Raw genomic sequence first — 19,627 nt, 5'->3', positions numbered from 1 at the left:
CCCCTGTAGCATCTGGTCCCCAATGGACCCTCATCATTTCCTTCACCTGCTCCCCCCACCAACCAAACTGTGCAGCTCTGCAGCTGCATCCTGGCCCATCCTCACCCTTCTGCCCCCAAACCTCACCTCCTTGTACCCCCAGTATGTTTTTCCCAATTCAAAAAAAAAACCAAACAAAAATAAAATGAAGACCAGGTGCCTCCAAAGAGTTGCCCCAAAAGATGTTTCTAAAGTCAAGCTTATCTGCGAAAAAGCTAATCTTTTATCACAAGGATTACATACAGATGTATAGAATGGAGATTCAAATGTCTGGAATGGCAACAATGTCTAGTGACTAAAGGTGCACCTGATCCAGGGCATAGTCTTCTCAACCGCTTGCTATAAATCTGAGAGATGGACAATTACTAAGGAAGACAGAAGAACTGATGCCTTGAGCTATAGTGCCGGAGAAGAGTACTTAACGTACCATGCACTGCCAAGAGAACAAACAGTTCTGCCCTGAAGAAGTTACTCCTTGGAAGCAAGGATTTTGAATCTGTCTCATATACTTAGGGCATGCTGCCAGAAGGGACCAGTCCCTGAAGGACATCATTCTTGGAAGGGTGGAGGAAGAGATGAATTACCATAGTAACTGGGGCAATGGTGATAGGTATGTTGGAGACCATGAGACTAAGTCAAGATAGAGCAGGGTTAAGAGCTATTGTGAATAGGGTCACTATGAGTTATAGGCAATTTGACAGAACCTAACAACATGTTTACACAGTTAAATCTTTGAATTCAGCAATTATTTCCCTTTTTCCACAATCTTTTCTGAATCCAGTTTTAATTTCTGGATCAATCAATTCCCTGTTGATATAGTGTTTTATTTAAATAACCTTCAACAAGATTTTACTCACATGGGATATTAAAGTTACTGTCCAAAAATTTCCATTTTCTTGGACTACCTCTCTGTTGAATGGGAATAAATATGGATGTCTTCCAAATTTCTTGGATTTAGGGCACGCATGTCCAGGGCTCTATTTCTCAAAATGTATTAATTATTACTTTGTCAATTCTTGAAGTCTTGTTTTTGCCAATTCCTTCAGTGCAGACTGGACAATTTCTATACTACTGGTTCTCAGTCATATGCTGCTTCCTAAAATGAACTGCTGTTAAGTGCTGTCTAGTTGAATTCAACTCATAGCGACCCTATGAATAGATCTGAATCTTGTCCTATCCAATGCCATCCTCATTATCTCTGACATGCTTGAGCCCAGTGCCAAAGTCAGTGTCAATTCTCTCTCACTGTGGGTCTTCATTTTGGCTGATCTTCCACCTTTCCAAGCATGATGTCTTTTTCCCAAGGATTAACCCCTCCAGACAACATGCCCAAAGATACAGTTTCACCAATAAAACACAAATAGACATTCTTAACCCCTCCAGACAACATGCCCAAAGATACAGTTTCACCAATAAAACACAAATAGACATTCTTCTGGTATTCTACACTCTCAGCCAAGATCTGACAGCCACAATGGTATCCTTGGTGCCTCAGCATCTTTTCAACTCAGCCTGAACCACTGGCAGTGCCCTGTTAATGAGCTTTCTAGCTGAAATGATTTCATGTCCACCAATTCTTTTTGATACAGTAACTCTGTGTATTCCTTCAATCTTTTTTTGATGCTTCCTGTGTCATTCAATATTTTGTTAACAGTATTTCAATGTCAGTACTGCAATTGAAGTCTTGAATTTTTTCAGCATGAGAAATGTGCAGCATTTTCTTGTTTTGGTCTTCTAATTTCAGGTTTATGTACATTTCTTTCTAGTAATTCATTTTGTCTTTTCAAGCTTTAAAATCTATTCAGCTCTTCTCATTTAGCACAATGGCAGCCTTGAGGTACGGTTTTTCCCCCTCCACCACCTGGGACCTGCACTAAGCAACCATGTCCAAGGGCCCTGCAGCTGGCATTGATCTTGGCACCACCTACTCCTGTGCAGGGGTCTTCCAGCATGGGAAAGTGGAGATCACTGCAAATGATCAAGGCAACCAGACCACCCCAAGCTATGTTGAATTTACCGAAACCAAATGATTGATTGGTGATGTGGCAAAGAATCAAGATGCAATGAATCCTACTAACACAGTATTCGATGCCAAACGTCTCACTGGACAAAGATTTGATGATGCTGTTGTGCAGTCTGATATGAAACACTGGCCCTTCATGGTTGTGAACGATGCAGGCAGGCCCAAGATCCAAGTAGAATATAAAGGAGAGACCAAAAGTTTCTATCCAGAGGAGGTGTCCTCTATGGTTCTCACAAAGATGAAGGAAAGTGCAGAAGCCTACCTTGGGAAGACAATGCTGTTGTCACTGTACCAGCCTACTTCAATGACTCTCAGCGCCAGGCTACCAAAGATGCTGGAACCATAGCCGGCCTCAATGTCCTCCGAATCATCAATGAGCCAACTTCTGCTGCTATTGCTTACGGTTTAGACAAAAAGGTTGGTGCTGAAAGGAATGTGCTGATATTTGACTTAGGAGGTGGCACTTTTGATGTGTCAATCCTCACTATTGAAGATAGGATATTTGAGGTCAAGTCTACAGCTAGAGACACCCACTTGGGTGAAGACTTTGACAACAGAATGGTCAACCATTGCATTGCAGAGTTCAAGTGCAAGCATAAGAAAGACATCAGTGAAAACAAGAGGGCTGTTAGATGCCTCCACACTGCTTGTGAGCATGCAAAGCGCACACTTTCTTCCAGCACCCAGACCAGTATTGAGATAGATTCTCTGTATGAGGGAATCGACTTCTATATTTCCATTACCTGAGCCCACTTTGAAGAACTGAATGCTGATCTTTTCCGTGGCACTCTGGACCTTGTGGAAAAGCCCTGAGGGATGCCAAGCTAGACAAGTCACAGACCTATAATATTGTCCTGGTGGGTGGTTCTACCACAATTCCCAAGATTCAGAAGCTTCTTCAGGATTTCTTCAATGGAAAGGAGTTGAACAAGAGCATCAACCCACATGAGGCTGTTGCTTATGGTGCAGCTGTCCAGGAGGCCATTCTCTCTGGAGACAAATCTGAAAATGGATGTCAATCCACTTTCTCTTGGTACTGAAACTGCTGGTGGAATCATGACTGTCCTCATCAAGTGGAATACTACCATTCCTACCAAGTAGAAGCAGACCTTCACAACCTACTCTGACAACCAACCTGGTGTCCTCATTCAGGTCTATGAAGGTGAGTGTGCCATGACCAAAGACAACAACCTGCTTGGCTAGTTTGAACTCACTGGGATACCACCTGCACCTCGTGGTGTTCCTCAGATTGAAGTCACATTTGATATTGATGCCAATGGTATCCTTAATGTTTCTGCTGTTGACAAGAGCACTGGGAAAGAAATCAAGATTACCATCACTAATGATAAGGGCTGCTTGAGTAAGGAAGACATTGAACGAATGGTCCAGGAGGCTGAGAAGTACAAAGCTGAAGATGAGAAGAAAAGAGATAAGGTGTCTTCTAAGAATTCCCTTGAGTCTTAAGCATTTAATATGAAAGCAACAGTTGAAGATGAAAAGCTTCAAGGCAAGATCAATGACGAGGACAAGCAGAAGATCCTTGACAAGTACAATGAAATTGTCAACTGGCTTGATAAGAATCAGACTGCAGAAAAGGAGGAATTTGAGCATCAGCAGAGAAGGAACTAGAGAAGGTCTGCAACCCCATCATCACCAAGCTGTACCAGAGTGCTGGAGGCATCCCCGGAGGCATGCCTGGGCGGCTTCCCTGGAGATGGAGCTCCTCCATCTGGTGACATCTCTTCTGGACCCACCATTGAAGAGGTTGACTAAGCCAATCTGCATACTTTAGCATTCACTGTCCTACAGTTAAATTTTGAAGGACCCAAATTTGTAGCACACTGCAGTTCAAAAGTCTAAACTGCTAGACTAAATTTCTGGGCATTCTCAATACTTGAATATGGAATGTGCATAGGGAAAGGAATTAACATTGCACTTTATTATCACTGTATTGTAAGTGGAAAATGCATTATCTCAAATAAAGATGTATTTAAAATTGGGACCAAAAAAAAAAAATCTATTCAGCTCTCGAGTAAAGTAACTCAGTCACAAAAGGACAAATATTGTATAATGTAGCTTTTGTAAAACGCGACTGACATCGGGGTTGAGGGGAGACTGAGAAAGGGGATAAATAATGTACACTGCATTGAAACAGATGAGGAAGAGCACTGTTTAAAAGGATTATATGATTAGGTATTATTGTCATGACAGGAGTCCAGAATGAAGGCTGAATAGAGGAGTAGAGTTGGGGGGAGGGATTGTAGAACAATCAAATAATTTTTTTTTTTACTTTTCAAAGAGGAACAACTGGGGGGGGGGGGAAAAAGTACAACAGTGAGTGAATAGAAATTAAAAAAAAAATCTAAGGGAGCTCTGGTGGCCTAGTGGCAAGAAGCTACACTGCAATCCCAGAGGTGTGTGGTTCAAATCCACCAGATGCTTTGCTGAAGGAGGGACAATCTCCTCTTGTACAAGTCAGATCCAATTTGATGGTACTCACACAAAAAGTAATAAATATTTTTTAAAAATTCAGCTCTCATATTTCATCATTTTTCTCATTTCCTTTAGCTTCTCTCTGTTTAACAGTGCTGTAAAACTCAAAATAAGGAAAAAGAACTGCAAACATCCATCAATAACTGGAATATGGCATACATATGAAGTATGAACCTAGGAAAATTAGAAGTAAAAAATTAAATGGAACCCGTGAAGACTGACATCATAGATAGGCACATTAGTGAGCTGAATTTGAGAAGCCCATTTTGAAATCAATCAACTACACTGAGGACAAACTGAAAAATAGTGACCCATTCACCAACAAATAGAACATTTCAAGAGTGAGTCTAAAATACAATGTTGTGATAGGGTATTATTCATAGAAGGAAGACCTATTCACATAACTATTGTTTTAAAAAGGGAGCTAGCTATGGAGGCCCAGTGGCAAGAAGCTGTGCTGCAATGGCAAAGGCATACAGTTTTAATCCACTAGATGCTCCACTGGTGAAGGAGGGGTAATCTCTTGTGCCAGTTGAATCTGATGAGACGGTACACAACAAAAACAAATAAAACCCAACCAGAAATCCAAAGATGAGGATTTATATCACCTTGTGCAGTCTGAAACTGACTGAACATGCAACTGACATGCATTAATAAAATTTGGTGGCTGACTGCAAAAGTTAGAAACAAAGTAGAAATTGGAATTGGAAAATATGGCCTTAGTAACAGACCTGAGTCCAAAGATCACACAATTAACATTTTGAACAATGATTTATTCATTACCAATACCTTTTCTAAAAATCACAATGGCAACTATACCCATGAATCTTACCTGATAGAATACACAGGAATTAGACTAACTACTACATCTGTGGGAAAGCATGCTCAACAGCAGTCATCAAAACACAACTAGGGGCAAACTATGAACCGTAGCATCAATTTCTTATATACAACTTCAAATTGAAGCACAGAAGATTAAAACAAAACCATAAGAGCCAAAATAAAACCTTCAGTTTATTCCACCTGAATTTAAAAACCATCTTAAAGAGATTTGATGCAATGAACAGTAAAGACAGAATAGTAATTGTGTTGTGGGATGCACCAAGAATAGCATACAGAAGAAATAAGTTAATGACATAATTTAAAAATTGTTGTTAACTGAAATCCCAGAGGTACATGGTTAAAACCCACCAGATGCTCTACTGGAGAAGGAGGGACAATCTCCTGTACCAGTCAGATCCAACTTGACGGTACACCCACAAAAAAGAATAAAACAAAAATAAATTTGAAAAAAAATGGTAAATAATTGATAATTATTGATAAGATACTATGCCAACAAAAAATATGTATGTAAATTGTATAAAACATAAGGCACATCAATTTAAAAAATTCAAAGTTAATTGGGAGAGAGGCAGAGGAAAAAGGAAGAAAAACGTGTTATCAATGAATAAATAAATGAAAACCCAATCATTTTGTCAATTTTCACTAAAATCACAACTTAAAAATATTTGAAAAAAAAAATGCTGTTTCTCTATACCAACAATAAATAATATAAAAAGAAAGACAAGAAACAATCTCATTTACAAAAGTATCTTTTAAAAATACCTAGGAATAAGTTTACCTTAGGAAATACACTAAAAAAAAACTGTAGTACACTGGTGAAAGAAACTGAAGACATTAATAAATGAAAAACTACTTTAATGAGGTATAAGACTTAATATTACTAAAGTATATTAATAACATATTACTATTGTAAGACTTAGGAAGCGCTAGTGGTTCTAGCAGCAAGGAGTTGCACTGCCAACTCAAAAGCATGCAATTTTAATTCACCAGCTGATCAGCAGGAAAAAAATGGGAAATCTCCTGAGCACTATACAGCCTCTGAAAACCTGATGGAGAATCGGCTATGCGTCAGTTTCAACTTGAGTGTATGCAACAGCATTTTAAGACTTAATATTATTAAAGATCAAGGATGTCACTTTAAAATCTAAGGTGTGCCTGATGAAAGTCATGAAATCTTAATTATTCCTATGCATGTGAAAGACAATGAATAAGGAAAACTGAAGAATCATCAATGCCTTTGAATTGTAGTGTTGGTAAAGATTACTGAATATCCCAAGGACTGCCAAATGACCAAATCTGTCTGGGTACTACCAAGTTGCTCCTTAGTGGCAGAGATGGTAAAACTTTGTCACATACTTTTTTTTATTGTTAGGAGGGGCCAGTACTTGGGAAAAGACATCATTGCTTGGAAAAGCACAGGGTCAGGCAAAAAGGAGAAAGAGATTAAAAAAGGAGATGAACTGACCCAGTAATTGTAACAATGGGCTTGAGCATGGTGAAGATTGTAAAGATGGTACAGGACAGTTCACAGAGACAATCTGTCTTAGTCAATTTAGTGGCAACTACTCAAAAGTGCTTTGGCTTCTCTGTGCTCCAGTGCAATATTCAGTTTTTTCTGACATCCATTTTGGTCTTTTCTTCCTCTTCTGTCTTTGTAATGACCATTTGCACTCTTCCTGAATGATACATTTGACATCCTCCCACAACTCATTGGGTCTTTGCTCATTAGTGTTCAAGGCCTCAAACCTGTTCCTGAGATGGTTCTGAAATTCAGGTGGGATGAACTCAAAGTCATATTTTCGTTCCCGTGGATTCGGTTTAATTTTCCTCAGCTTCAGCTTAAACTTGCATATGAGTAGCTGGTAGTCTGTTCCACAATTAGCTCCTGGCCTTGTTTTCACCACTGATACTGAGCTTCTCCAGCAGTTTTTTCCGCAGATATAATCGATCTGATTCCTATGCATACCATCAGGTGAAATCCATGTGTATAACCTGCGTTTATGTTTCTTATAAAACATATTTGCAATGAATAGGTCATTGGTTGTGCAAAACTGATTCTTCTTCTCTGTTCCCAACTTTTGCATTCCAGTCACCCATTATTATCAAATCATCTTGATTGCATGTTCGATCGATCTCCGACTGTAAAAGGTGGTAGAAATCATCTATTTCTTTTTCTTTGGCTCTGGTTATTGGTGCATGTATCTGAATGATAGTGATATTCACTGGACTTCCTTGTATGCATATGGATATTATCCTGTCACTCACAATGTTGTACTTCAAGATGGATCTAGAAATTACTTTTTTAACTATGAAAGCAGCTCCATTTTTCCTCGCCTTTTCATCTCCGGAGTAATGTATCATTATGATCATCTGACTCAAAATACCCCATGCCGGTCAATCTCATCTCTCCAATGTGTAGTATGTCAATATTTATGCGTTCCATTTCTTGCTAGGGAGGATAGAAGGAGAACTGATGCCTTTTAAGCTGTGGTGCTGGAGAAGAGTACTGAATGTACCCTGGACGGCCAAGAAAACAAATTCATCCTGGAGAGGGTTAAACCAGGCTGCTCCTTGGAGGCAAGGATTCTGAGGCTTTGTCTGGCATACTTGGGACATGTTATAAGGAGAGAGAGGTCCTTGGAGAGGGAGACATCATGCTTGGGAGGGTGGAGGGACAGTGCAGAAAGGGAAGACCCTCTATGAGGTGGCCTGATTCAGTGACTGGGGTAATCGGGATGAGTGTGTCAGAGGCAGTGCGATTGGCACAGGACAGAGCAGGGTTTAGGGCTGTTGTCCATAGGGTCGCTATGAGTCGCAAGCGACTTGACAGCACACAACAACAACTCAAAGTGAACTACAGATTCAATTCCTTTCTATCAAAATTCCATCACTTTTTTGGTTTTTATGTTGTTGTTAGGAGCCGCTGAGTCAAGTATGACTCATAGCAACCCTATGAACAATTAAACCCTGTTTTGTCCTGTGTCATCCTCATAATTCGACCCACTCAAACCCACTGCTGTAGTTACTGTGTCAACCTACCTCCTAGAGAGTCTTCCTCTCTTCTGCCACCTCCCCACTTTCCCAAGCATCATGTCCCTCTCCAAGGATCCATCTCTCCTGACAATATGCCCAAAGTATGTGAACCAAAGCTTTATCATCTTTGCCTCCGAAGAGCACTCCAGCTGCATCTTCTCCAAGGTGTATCTTTTCTTTTGGAAATCCACAGGATCTTTGGCCTCTTCTACAACATCAAAATTCTTCTGTCATCTTTAGTCACCATTTCTCAGATGTAGAGCAAGTAACTGAAAAGACCATGGCCTGAATCAGACACAACTTAATTCTCAAACGGACATTATTATTCTGAGTAATTTGGAGAAGTCCCTGACTGCAGACTTTCCTAGTCCAATACATCTCCTAACTGCTGGTACCAAGGGTACTGACTGTAGATCCAAGTATGATGAAGTCATTGACAAGACAGTCTCAGACTTACAGAATTACAAAATATGCCAAATAGCCAAATCAATCTTGAAACAGAACACAACACTCACATTTCTCAAATTAAAAACCCACTGTGAAACTACAGGAATCAAAACAGCACAGTAATAGTACAAGCACAGACATGTAAACCAAAGGAATAGAAGTGAGTTAAAGAAACTTACACACACACAAAAAAAAGAAAAACAAAAGACAAAGAAACTTCCACAAACATCTATGCCCAACTGGCTTGCTCTATGTGAGGAAAGAATTCAGTGAGAGAAAATTGGTCTTGAGACAACTGGATCTCCAGACGCAAAAGAGTAGAGCTAAACTAACACCTCATAGTATATATAAACTCTTGGAAGAAACATCCGTGTAAAACTTCAAGACTTTATTTTTGATAATGGGTTCTTAAATGACATTAAAAGTATGCAATGAAAGAAAAAAATGGATTTCATAAAAATGAAAGATTTTGTGCATAAAAGACTATCAACCAAGTGAAAAACCTATAGAATGGGAGAAACTGCAATTACATATCCAAAATTACTAACTCTGAAAACAAAGAAAAAAATAACCCAATTACAAGCTGGACAAAAAAACTTGAACAAACATTCTTCAAAGATACACAAGTGGCCGAAAAGCACAAGAAAAGATGCTAAGGGTTGTTGGTCACTTGGTTGTTTTCATTGTTGGATATAAATGACCCATAGGTAACTCTCCTGCAGGTTTCAATCATACAGAGGGTTAATGCCCATCTTTATCCCATGGAGCTGCTGGTGGATTTGACCTCATACATGCATTGGCAGCACAGTTCCTTACCACCAAGCTACCACAATTCCCTTTGTTCTAGAGAGTCACTAGGAAAATGCCAATCAAGACAACTGCCAACAGGGTAATTATTATCAGAAAAATGAAGACCAAAGTTCATTAAAGATGGGAGAGAAATGGAACTCTCATGCCTTAATGGTACAGCCACTATGGTAAACAGGCTGGCAATTTCTCAGAAACCTAAGGTTACTATATTACCCAAAAATTTTACTTTTAAGAATATTATTATTCAAAGCAACTAAAACGTAAAAACAAAACAAGTGTCCCTACACACACACACACACACACACTCTCTCTCTCTGAAATATTCCGTCAAAAGAAGGAAAATTTTTAATATATATTTCAAGGATGAATTCTGAAAACACATTGAGATGAGTATGTCAGACAAAAAGAATTGTTTGCTTCCACTTACATGAAGTATCTAGAACATAAAAATGCAGGACAAAAATAGAAGTAGGAAGAAAGAGGGACTAGAGTTACAGCAGAAGCAGTACTAAGCTTGAGGGGTGATGTAACATTGGATAATAATGATAGCGCACTAAATGAACTTAAAAATAGGATTTTCTCTGAAGGTTTTTGTTCTGCTTTTGCCAGCTCTTCACGCTTGAAGCTTCTGTGGGCTTTAAAATTGTTGTTTTCTTGATGAAAAAGTAAAATGAAGGCTCTCATGTAACTTTTTTTGTCCTCTTTATATAGATTTTAAGATTTAAATTCGATGTATCCATGAAACAAAAAAAATTCTGTAATATACTGAGTGATAAAATTTTAAGTCTAATCTGTGATAAATACTGAAAAGGAATTGCAAAAACTAAACTTTTCTCATTTGTTTCTTTTATCCTTTGTACAAAAAAAATGTTTTTCCCCAGAAAGAAATAAAACTTGGTTTAAGACCTGTTCTAAATGTTCGCTTAGGCAGCATATGTACTAAAATTGGAACGATACAGAGATTAGCATGACCCCAGTGCAAGAATGACACGTAAATTTGTGAAGACTTGTTCTAACTTTGTAGAGGAAAAAAAAGATAAGATGATTAACTTTCTGTTATATAGTATTTTACTACAATGAAATTTGAACAGAGGGAAAAAACTAAAAATTGTAAAAACAAATCACTAGAATGATAAAATTGCATGGGATTACATGTATATTCACTAATGTCAGTGGTGAAAATGGAATAAACTCACTACAGTTAAAATGTTACCATGAGGAAAGCTTGGGTGAAGAATAAAGAACTTCTCTCAACTATTTTTTGTGACTTCCTGTGAATAAATAACTTTTTAAAAATAAAAATTAAAAAAATACATTATTGGATCAGCAAATGTATTTTAGAATAGCTGTCAAGAAACTTGCTTTGGTCAGGCTTCTGAACCTCCAGAGTCTCAAATTCCTTATCCTACAGATAGGGTCTCAAAGGTAAGCTATGAAAATAGGATAAAATCAAAGACTATCATAAGAGTACTTCCTAAATCTCACCATTCCCAAAAAGGATTGTCTCTTAATCGACTAAGTTCCTTTGTTACATAGAAGTCTTTCTACCTCCACTATTTTTGGAAGAGTGTCTGAAAGTTTGGTGTCAGCAGCTCTTTGGAAGAATTCATCAATGAAGCTATAGAGTCTTGGACTTTTTAATAGGATTTTGTTCTTAAAAAGGAGGTAGGGAACTGTGTAATTTGTTCCTGCAACAGAAGAAATAACCCAACCTGTTACCACGAGATTAGTTTTGGTTGTTTCAGAAAAATAATTTTTTAAATGGGCAGAAAATGAGGCAGTCTTTTCCTCATGTAGATCATTCATCTAAAAAAATATCCTATAAAAAGTTTAAATCATGCTGGGTTTTGACACTGTGGTTTGCTATTTAGTTAGAACTGACCCATAGCTGACCCTCCAGTGGGTTTTCAGAGGCAGTAAATCGCACAGGAGGAGACAGCCCACCTAATTCCCGTGGAGCAGCTAATGGATTAGAAATGCATGCCTTTGAGATCACAGTGCCACTTCTTACCACTAGGTCACCAGAGAGCTCCCTTTTGTCATCACAAGTGGTCTAAATAAATCCTCACAACCACCTTGGGTAGTCAGAACTCTAATCCCCATTTTACACAAGAGATAACTAAGGCTGAAAAGTTATGCAATCTGTCGCAGGTCTCTGTTAGAACTACTAACCTCTGGTCCTCAGTATTTTCATCTGTAATGATAAATGGTACCTACTTCATAAGGACGTTGTGTAAAGTGCACATCAAATGCTTGTGGAGGTGCTCAGCTTACAGTAAGGACTTAACTTTATTTGTGATGTTTTACTAGATACGGCCAACCAACGGTTCCATGGGAGAAAGATAGGCTATCTCCTCATGTCAGAAATCTCCACATTGTCAGAAATCCAAAGGAGGGTCAACTACGATTAGGTTCCAACACAATGGCACTGAAAAAAGGAGAGCGTGCAAGCATGAGCAAGCAAACAACAGTGTCCGACAATATGTCAGTCAGAAATTCAAGCAGAAGACAAGGAAAGAGGTATCACTGCTAACGTCATATGGGTTCTGGTTAAAAGCAGAAAACAAAAGAATAATATCAGAATGATGTTTACCTGTGTTTTACTGACTCTGCAAAAGCATTCAACTGTGTTTATCCTAACAAATTAAGGTTAACAGTGAGAAGAATAAAAATTCTAGAACAGTTAAATATGCTCATGCAAAACCTGTACGTAAATCAAGATACAGTCCTTCAAAAAGAACATGGGGATACTGCATGTTTTAAAATCGGGAAAGGGGTGTATCAGTGTTTTATCTTTTTACCACATTCAACTTGTATGCTTAACAAATAATCTATAATATTCAAAAGGTACAATTCTGCCTGCTAAAATCAAAAACTTGAAGTACTTACTGAAGATCAAAGATTACAGAGCTTTCAGTATGGATTATACATCAATATAAAGAAAAAAAAATCCTCACAATGCCAATAAGCAACATAATGATTAATAAAGAAAACACTGACTTGGTCAAAGATTTCATTTTACTTGGATTCACAATCAACACCTATAGTAGGAAGAGTCAAGAAAGCCAACTGACATACTGTATGGGTCTCTATAAAGCAGCAAAAAGCAAAAACATACTTTGAAAACTAAGATGTCCTTGAGCAGAGCCAAGGTATTTTCAATTACTTCAACCAGTCCCTGAGGAAGGAAACCATGTTAGGTAAACTATATGGTCAATGAAAGAAAGGAAAACCCTCAATGAGATGGACTAGTCACAGTGGCTACAACAATGGACTGAACTATACCAGAATGAGGATGGCAAGAGGACCAGAAAGTTCTGTTCATAGGGTTGTTATGAGTCATAACTGGCTCTATGACGCTTACCAATAAGATAGTGCTCCATAACACCTTTTATTTAAGTTTTAAACATTTCAAAGCTGTAAGTTTTAAGGCAAGAAAGCTAAAAGTCTTCAATTAGACAGGAACTTCCAGTCAGGATATTACTGAGCCACTTTCTTTTTTTATACCTCTGACTTTACTTTATTACTCTTTCCATCTAGTAAAAATAATAGAGGTAAAGAAAAGCCATTAACACACAAAACTGTCTTTAATTTAAATACTCAGCTATTAAAGTTGATCTTCCCATTACCTACCTTGTTTACACTTCTGGATTTTTTTTTCATGGGAATATCCAAATTGTTTCTCTGTAACATTTTCTCTTTCCCTAGAAACTACATAGCTGTAAGATGTTAAATATTTTATTCTGAAAAGATTCTCCTCCAAAAAAGTACCAACCTTAATTTAAAAGTGTATCTGTTGTAAAAAGAAAGCAACATACAATGGGATCAGCATAAAGAAAGGAAAGACACTGAGAAGTGAAGACTGATAATGGAAATCAGAATTATAGGAAAGGAATGAGGAAATTGCAATTACATTGTGGATACTGAAATAATGTTATAAAACAAAATGTGTATGAATGGTTGAATGAAAAATTATCTTGCTCTGTTAAGTCTTTACTCAAAATACAATTGAAAATAAGTTATCTGTTCCAACATCAAAACATTCAGTTAGCATTTTCCTAACAGTTCTACAGTAAGCTACATAGGCTATAACTACATTTAGGGACTTTTATTACTTTTCTAGTAATATCAATTCTACTTAATTTTATTATCTTTTCAAAGTAATTTTATGTTCATCATCTAATTTATCCCTTTCAGTAACCCCATTATGATAAGATATCTGAGACAGTTCATTCCCATTTCAAAGATGTGTTCAGCCAGAGCAGTGTAAAACCTAGGTAGCCAGCTGAAACCAAAATTCAAAGTCTCTGGAACTGAAATATGTTTACCAACTGTCATTTCCTTCCTTTAACCTGTCATGCAAGACAAACAGACACTAAGCAAAGGTATTCAACTGTTTGATTACAAAAGTGCAGCGGTAACTTGTCAAAGCACTTATCCCTTGCGGTCCCTGGAAGATAATGTGATAGCTGAACTACTGCTAAGTTATGATAAGATGGGAAGGGGCAGTTTTCATTGAGTTTAGAAAATCTATTTGTTATGTAATATTTACTCCAATACAGAGCTTATTTTTGCCTTCTTATAATCCAGTTACCTGGGCTTGTTTCTTGTGCATCCTATCCTAGCTAGTGCAAAGGTTCTTTACCTCTGATTTTAAAAGAATTACAGCAAAAGTATGAGATGTTAGTAGCTTGTAATCATTCATTTCAAATACTGGGTTGCAGAATTAAATTTAAAGATCAACACAATGATTCCACTTTAAAAATTTCTACTTATTATAAAATTAAGTTACTGCCACTTCCTAAATTAAAAGTAAAAAAAAACTTAACTGTGTTCACCTTTGTCCTTTCAAGCTTTTAATATTCAGCTCAGTTTAACTTCCTTTAACTAGCAGTAAATGTGTCATGCTTGGCATTTAATTCAAAAGGTCCAATTTCTTCTACATTTTATAAAGGTAACTTTATGTCCTGGGAAATAATACTTCACCAATACAAGACTATGTTTATCAACGTAGTTAGCTAACATTTAGATTTGTGTTCTATTTTACATACATTTTATTTTGATATTGAAAACTTCATCACATAGCAACTTTTATAGAGCCCATATCATTTCCAAGGCTGTAAATCAGAAGCAGACTAGGCTGGTGGTTTGAAAAGTCCACCTTTTGGTTAGCAGCACCTAGTTCCTAGGAGAATGCACTAACCCAAAGGTTATGCCTTTCTGGTGGTTCACTTCTCTGGGGAAAATAATGTTAATTTCCTGCCATGTGATTTACAGCCTTGGAAACTGAATAGAGAGTGATCAGCTATGAAGGGGTTGTGACTCCAATGCAAAGGGAGAGAAAAGAGAAAACTCTACCAGCTATATTACTTTTTGGGAAGTGGGACATAAAGAAAGCTAAGCAAAATGACTACCAAATGGTCCAGGAAGAATCTGAAACAGGCTTATACTTAACCACTATAACAAAAGTGACTAACCTCCCATTCTAACACCAACCTGATAATTAAACTAATCAAATGACCTTGGCCAGTCAGGTAGTTTTAAGACCTCCGTTTCCTCCACTATAGAATGAGTGGCACCCAGTAAGTTTTCATTTTCAGGAACTTTGCTGTTCTTAATGTCCTAGGAATCTGACTGGATTACTCTCCAACCCCAAGTAAGCGCTGTAAACTTTCTTAACCACTGCATTTTCTAGTACTTTCCCCTTATTTTTCAGAGTTCTGGTGTTTTAATTTTCCCTTAGGATTTTGTTTTAAAATATTCTGAACCTTTAACGCCAATATGAAATAATCTCTCGATCAGCCATCACCTTTCTTTTCCCCATGCTAGGGTACCGAGTAGGCCCGATCCCACTCCACACCTTTACACCCAATTACTTCAGCCTGCCTCGTGGCTTTGAGGCAGCTAGTGAAGGGGCCTTTAAATAAAATCCTAGAAGCAAAGCCACAGAAAAAGGTTAGCCTTCCCAGGGGTCAAGGGAGGCTTCAGGGCACCTGCCACGCCTCCTGAACCCCGCAGTGGCCGGGCTGAAGGCCTGGCTGCCCAAACGAGGTGGGCCACGTACCAGGCCTTGTTTCTTACCGCCGACACGTCTGCCAGAGGCAGGACCCTGAAACCCAGCCTGACCCCTCAGGTCTCGGACCACGCCCGGCTCCTCGGCTGCGGCGCCGCGACCTCAGGCCACCTGGGGTCCTTGGGCCCGAAGGTGCACACAGGCCTCCCGCCTCACCTTGAGCCTTTCGGGAACCGCTGGCGGCACCCGCGCCTCCTCCCGCCCGCGCACCTGGCCCTGTGCTGCAGTGGAGACAGTAGTGGAGGTGGCCCGACCGTCACGTGCCGCAGAAGCAAGAGGCCTCAGCCACCGCCGCTGCCGCCGCGCGAGCAACCCCACCACACGAAACCCGGCCCTGCCTCCGCCCCTCGCTCTTGAGTGGTGGCAGACGAAGTCAAGTCCCACCCCACGACGCAAACGCCGAAACTCCGTTGGTCAATGTGACCATCGCTCTATACACCTTCCCATACGCCCCCTAGGGCTATTCTTCGTGGAGGGTGAGGACTGGCTGGAAGTGAGGAAGGAAATGGCTGCTGATTGGGTAGGAAGTGAGGGGGCGGGTCTCAACAGAATCGGCAACGGCAGGCGCGCGCGCCTTGGGCGGGGTCGGCCAACCGGCATTCTCTGGCTGCGTTGCCATGGTATTTTAGTGGCCACATGGTCTGGGTTTTTATCCAAATTTCTCTTCTGGGCAACCTACAAGCCCGCTGATGGAGTGGGAGGACATAACGTCCATCAGTAAGGGCGAGGGCCCCACGCAGTAATTGCTTCCGTGGGGGGCAGCCGAAATCAACACGTATGGCTTTGGCCAAATCTGAGTAGACTGCACAGCTCTTTCTAGTTCGCCCCTGTTGGTGCAGAGTCATTGCTCTGAACTCTTAATCTTGCGATTGCCACATAGTCTTAATATAAAATAACTTAGATAATATCGATAGTCTAAAAGTATGTGAAGCTTTCCATTTGTGATGTTTCCTGCACGTGAAATTAGACATAAGGGTACATAGATGCATTGATGGCATGCTTGAGAAGAAAAGATAGTGCAGTGGACATATTTCAAATAACCCACAATTTTTGTAACTTGTTTTTTTAATTACTTTCAGGAAGCTCTCTTGTGTAGGCTCCAAGGAGTTCCACTGCTAATTCAAAAGGCCACGCCTCACTGGCAAAAGGATTTGCTGAGATAGAAAAAGGGGCTAACTCCCGTGAGTCCGTATAATAATGTGTTCAGTTATTTGGGGATTCCCCCCCCCCCCAAGTTGCTGTGAAGCTGGATGAAGTGTATTCAGGGGGTTTTTTGTTTGTGTTTTGTGTGTGTGTGTGTGTGTGTGTGTGTGTGTGTGTGTGTGTATTCAGTTTTGAATACGGTGAGAACCTCAGAGAATGGAAGCGGCCTGAGATTTTTCTAGACCATTTAGAGGCCCAAGTCTCTTCCACAATTGTTTTAGAGTGGGTTCTCTAGAGAAGCAAAACCAATGAAGCAGAGAGACGGGAGAGAATGAGTAAGATAGTCACAGAAATGGTTCACATGCTTGTCAAGTCCCATATCAACTGGAGGCAACCAGCTTCAAAGGCTCATGCTTCTGAGGCTGCTGCATCGAGGACATAGGGACTACTTTTGGATACTGAGACACCAAAGGCGGTAAATAGAGCAGGCCACTGGTTCAAGTCTGGAGACCAGGGAGCTAGATAGCCAGAAGTAGCTCTGACTAAAAGCTCCCTAGGTTTGCCAGAGTTTGAAACCAAATGGTGTGCAGAGATCTACCCTTACTCAGATAAAGCTTATTAATATCTTCCAATTCTATCTTATTAACATAACACAGAATAGGTATACTGAGTATCACTGTCACATTGACACACAATATTAACCATCACACTATTTGGGGGGGGGGAAGGGTTTGGTTGCTTAAGGGTTGTTTTCTTGTTGTGTACCATCGAACCGGATACAATTGGCACAGGAGTAAACTGACCCTCCTTCTCCAGTGGAGCATCTGGTGGATTCGAACTGCGCGGCTTTGGGATTGCAGGGCAGCTTCTTACCACAAAGCCACGAGAACTCCCTCCATCACAATACTTGTTGATATGCCCAAAGACTTAGGCAGAAAAACTCTAGAAACGGTATATTACCTGTTCTACGAACCAGCTTAACTACATAAAAATGCCACCTGGAAGGTGAAAAGAAACAGTCAAGGTTTGGTGTTTGATTAAGTTTTATTACTCAACTTCAGGGAATTGTGGGATATAGACCACAACCCTGTGGCAATACAAACCAATCTTTGGCTCTGAAGGAGAAAGAAGACCTATCTCCTGCGCTGGGATGCACAGACTCTGAAGCCTGCTGGGGTGTCAGCTATGAGTTAGTTAGTTCCTACTCAATTGTAATAAAAGTGAGTGTGAGGGAATCAACTCTCAAACACCATATTTACTTAAGAGGATTTTGGGTTAAGAAGTAATATTATGGATGTCAAATATATAAAACATAGTTTAAAAGGAGAGGTTATGTATGTAAGCATTGCAAAGGTAAATTCTAAAAAAAAAAGGAAGGTCGTATTCAAGTTAATTTAATGGTGTTTGAATGCTAAGAAACAGTTTTTATCTAGGAAGAAGAGAGATTGGAGTAGAATTGAATGGGGCTTTGTAGGATATGTAGGATTTTTAAGGGTAGAGAATGGGAAGAAGGCTCCTTTAGAGAATGAAATAGCCTGAGCAAAGGTAAGAAAACAGGTTAAGTGTGTTTGAGGGCACAATTGACAAAGTGTTTTGGCTAGAGAAAAGGGTTTATGAAAGTGAGTGAAGGAAGATTAACTCTAGAGTTAGACTGAAACTAGACCTTAAATGCCAAGCTAAAAGAATTCATAGGGAGATATTTTAGATTTTAAATTTGGGTCATGATGTAAGTATCTTAGCATTTTTATACTATTACAGGGATATTTAAAAGATTAGCAACTACGAAGTCAATTAGGAAGTCACTTCCTACAGGGCTGTTGATAGATACTGTGAAATCTCCTAGAGACCCTATGAACAACAGATCTGGGGATAGCTAATGTGTAGTATGTTTGTTGTTGTTATGTGCCATTGAGTCGCTTGTGACTCATGGTGACCCTTTGTACAACAGCCCTGAAACCTGTAGTTTGGAAACTAAGGTGTACCTGATCTTGGCCAAGGTCATCTCAATTGTTTGTTATGCATCTGAGAGCAGGACAATGAATAAGGATGACAGAACAAGAATCGATGACTTTGAGTTTTGGTGCTGGAGATGAGTCTTGCCTACAACCAGGAGATGAATGTGGCCCTTTAAGAATCAAATCTCTATACACATCAAGAAACTTCCAACAGTATAAAAAGGAAAGCCACAGGTTGGGAAATAATATCTGATAATGACATATCTAAATAAGGGACTCATATAAAAAATTATAGAATACTTCAGCACATCAACAAGGAAAAAGTAAACAAACCAATCACAAAACGGGCAAAGGATATGAACAGACACTTCACCAAAGAAGACATTCAGATGGCAAAAAAATGAAGAAATGTTCAAAATCTCAAGCCCTCAGAGAGATACAGATCAAAACAACTATGCGATATCATCTCACCACAATAACAATAGTAAAATTCAACAGAGCAGCAAACAACAAATGCTGGTGAGGTTGTGGAGAGAGTGGAACCCTTATTCACTGCTGGTGGGAGTGTAAGATGGTGCAATCACTGTGGAAGGCAGTCCTTTCTCAGAAGGTGGAAATCCACTTCACCGAAGAAGACATTCAGATGGCTAACAAGCACATGAAGAAATGCTCAAAATCCCTAGCTCTAAGAGAGATGCAAATTAAAACAACTATGAGATATCATCTCACCCCAGACAGCAAAATTTAACAGAACAGCAAGCAACAAAT

General features: G+C 39.4%; 1 protein-coding gene and 1 pseudogene across 1 annotated transcript in view; one reads left to right on the top strand and one right to left on the bottom strand.

Annotated features, from left to right (window-relative positions):
* Window positions 1–16,032, bottom strand: part of CANX (calnexin) — a 45,986-nt gene extending 29,954 nt beyond the window's left edge. Inside the window, exon 1 of the mRNA XM_006898113.1 lies at window positions 15,918–16,032. The gene's annotated coding sequence lies outside the window, so the exon portion shown is untranslated. The remainder of the gene's footprint in view (window positions 1–15,917) is intronic.
* Window positions 1,923–3,835, top strand: LOC102873053 (annotated as a pseudogene).
* Window positions 16,033–19,627: the final 3,595 nt, after the last annotated feature.

The sequence above is a fragment of the Elephantulus edwardii genome, unplaced genomic scaffold, assembly GCF_000299155.1.
Source record: "Elephantulus edwardii isolate Elephantulus edwardi_28Jun2011 unplaced genomic scaffold, EleEdw1.0 scaffold00221, whole genome shotgun sequence".
NCBI lineage: Eukaryota > Metazoa > Chordata > Mammalia > Macroscelidea > Macroscelididae > Elephantulus > Elephantulus edwardii.
This window is presented reverse-complemented; position numbering and strand designations above follow the sequence as displayed.